The sequence below is a fragment of the Octodon degus genome, unplaced genomic scaffold, assembly GCF_000260255.1.
Source record: "Octodon degus isolate 3935 unplaced genomic scaffold, OctDeg1.0 scaffold00165, whole genome shotgun sequence".
Taxonomy (NCBI): Eukaryota; Metazoa; Chordata; class Mammalia; order Rodentia; family Octodontidae; genus Octodon; species Octodon degus.
This window is the reverse complement of record NW_004524741.1, coordinates 4995181-4998795: the sequence shown is the minus strand read 5'-3', so window position 1 is coordinate 4998795 and position 3615 is coordinate 4995181.

Sequence of the window (3615 nt, the reverse complement as noted above, 5' to 3'; positions counted from 1 at the left end):
AGAGAGAGAGAGAGAGAGAGAGAGAGAGAGAGAGAGCAATTGTGCTATCAGTTAAGATCTTTTGAGTGTAGTTAGTTAAGGCCTTAACATGTGTCATATAACCTTTTCTCTACACAAGATCTGGTGGATCTCATTAAAAGGAATCTAAAAGTTATCTAACATATTTGTTATAGGTTTTATCTGTATGATCATCTGGTAGGAATGGAAATTTTATCTGCCCTCATCCGGTAGAGGTATAGCAGTTTCAGGTGATAGCACTGGGTTTTCATTTTTCATATGAAGTTGGCATACATAGCACCTTTGTCTGCTAAATGGGATTTTCTTCTTCCTTGAGAAGAGAGTGTCAGGCTTGGAAGAATGGGCCAAGTAGGCCTTGAAATCCAAGTAGGCAGCTGACAGGACAAAAGAGAATTGCCTGAGGAGGGGAACCTGGGATCTCAATGTTTTCTCCTTTTTCATATTGCACAGTTCTGGGAAACAAGAGGACCACTGACGTGTACGGCTTAAAGACCTCTGGGGTCCCCCACTTCATGTGAGCGATCCAAGTCAAATCCTTCATGTCCTTGTAGACCTTATGTATTTGAGATCCATTGTTGCTAACACTTCTGCAGTAGTTTTGCTCTAACATTTGGCTAAGAACAGGTTCTGTGGAGAAAATAATGATGGGTTAACTTAAGAAGAAAAAATCATATGTGTACGAGAAGCCATTTCTCAAGAATAGAGCTAGAGGTTGGCACAGCTTTTGCTACATGGAAAGCATTAAATGAGTGCATTGCTGGATGCAGCCTGAAATTCAAAACATGAATTTTGAGATCTATGAAATATTTACGTGGAGGACAGAATTGACTTCTGGAGATTTGGGAAATGGCATGAACAGTTTGTTCAGGTATGTTGCCTGACTCTGCTTAAACTTTCCCTCCCCATAGTTTTCCATCTTGAGTTTCCAGCAACTCAAGCACGTTCCAGGCAGAGGAAGGCTTTCAAGGTTCTTCTGTACATCTATCGAGGGTCTGTGTGTGCATTAAGACACTGATACTGTCCAGCTTCTGGCGAGTAAAGCTGGCCCAGGAAATAAACAATTTGGCTCACGGTATATTTAAGTTTAAGGAGAAGATACATTTGAATACTGAAGATCTTAGAAAAGAGTTAAAGTCAGGGCCTGTTTCTACTTTGTTTGAAGTCTTAAATACTGTTAATTTTGTTAAGCTGACTTTGTGTTTGATTCCTTTAAGATGCAGTACATGTGACATGTGTTAGATTGTCAAGAACGATGCACAGGCAGGAAAATGAGGCGATAGATTGGTAGAATTTAGGATGTGCGTGCAGATGATCCAGAAAGGTGGAGGACTCAGCTACAAGGTGGCATTCGGGGCAATACACGAATATGAAAAGAAAAAAAATTGAGTCAACTTAATGCTATGGAGACAGAATTAAGAAAAGACTGAGAAATTGAGATTGGGCTCCAACAGCTTTTTTTTTTTTTTTTTTTTTTTTTTTTTTGTATGAAGGACAGGGTCTACAGGGTGTACAGGGTCTCACTACTAGATTGGACTCAACCTCCTGTTTACAGCCTCCCAAGTGCTGGGATTATAAGCATGTGCTACCCTGTCCAATCTCAGTCTCAGCGCCCCAGGGGCTGGGAAGGCAGAGCAAGCCTGGGGATCTAATCCCTGTGTCTGCCTAAGTAGGTGCTTTAATCTGCTGAGCTATTTGGCTGGCCCTAATTAAAAGTTGAGAAGGCTTTTTTTTTTTTTTTTTTTTTTTTTTTTTTGCTAGCTCAGGCTGCTTTAAGGGTGGGTGTGGTGTGGCATGTGGAGCTGGGTATCCAACCACGGTCCCCCAAGCCTGACTGAGTTTGCCCGGGCAGGCGCTTAAACAACTGAGCTGACCAGCTAGCCTCCTCCAACACCTATTCAATTTAATGAATAAAAGAGGAAGCAGATAAACAAGAAGTCTTCAAAACTGGACAGGGGAAAGGTGAATCTGCTGGTCATGGAAATGAGAAAAAAATCATATGAGACTTGGAGGAAATAGCTGAGTCAAGAGGGAGCCATGCTCAAACGCAACGCTGACGTTGCTACCTGCATTGTTGAATCAGTGGTAGAATTCTTGCCTCTCGTCTGTGTATGACTATTTATGATACACTTTATCCTACCCATTAGTAATCCAAAAAAAGACAGAAAATACATAGTATAGATAATTGAGCATGCTTTCTTTGCACATGATCAAAGTGATACATTGCATTGATTAACCTCTAATAGGGGGATATTTGTGCCCCAAATATATGAAGTCAAACATGGATTTGAATTTCAATTGGATAGTTTCTAAATTAGTTATCAGAAATATCATGTTTCATTTTAGGAAAATGTATTAGTGCTTTAAAAATACTTTTTAAAAGCATCTTGCCTATTATTTACTTTCGAAGTTACAAGATAAATTCTGCAAAAACTGAGACATAAGTATTTTTAAATGAAATAGACTTACATGCATTTTCCTTGTTCTTGAAATTTTAAATTCACAGTTTATGCAAAAATAAATTTCATTTGGCTGCCGACTGGGTAAATATTTGGAACATAAATGCAAAATATGAATAGAGGTTTTTTAACACACTCTGCTTTTTATAATCCTAAATTTTCTGCATTATCTGATTTCTACGGCTTAATGATGTCTCCACATATACACAAAGTATTTCTTTAGGTAACTACCTTGAGAAATTTTAACAAATCAAGATGCATCAGTTTTTCATAAATTTATTTTAAAGAAAGTCTGGATCTCACATAGAAATAAGTGGAAGAAGGAAAAGATATATAACTGAGTGTAGTTTAGTATTCAAAATTACATTTTGATTTTTTTTTTGTATTTTAGAGAAGGGTCTACAGGGAGTTCGGGGTCTCACTACTAGATTGGACTCATTGTGATCCTCCTGCTTACAGCCTCCCAAGAGCTGGGATTACAGGCACATGCCACCAAGCCCAGTCTGCATTTTGAAGACCTAATGCTCTATTCAGAGTATTTTTGGCTGAAAATGTTAGTCACTTAGGTGTCTGCATTCACGTGAGACAAAGGGATCAAGTAGAAATTGGATATTTTTTTGTGGTCTATAGAAGAGTGTTTGTTTACAAGGTAGAAATCTTGGAGCCTGCAAATGACATCATGTATCGTTTGCTCTTTTGTGAACAGTTAAGTTTGCATTGCTCCTACTAGTTAAAGCATCATTCTTCATATGTTAGTTCTGGTCGTCCTCAATGTTAAGCAGATGCTAAGACAGAATTAGAAATGTAGAAATATAGGAAGTAAAGCCATGTTGTTATGTTGAGCTGTGGGGGACTCAGGTCAATAATTTCTGACATTGCCAGTTAAACGGAAAACCCAATGATATTATGGGCTTCTGTACTCTTTTAGAATATTTTGCTGAGTTTATACACCTATAATATTCAACAATGGAACTTAAAAAAAATTGGGGTATAACTATGAATGTCCATTTTGTATCTGTGTATTCAAAGTGGTTGGGATAGATATATAGTTGCATTCTCTTAATGAATAGAATGATTTTTTCTAATGGTGTTTGTAAGTAGGATCACAAGTCTGCATCTTGTACAGCAATTAACCACTGAG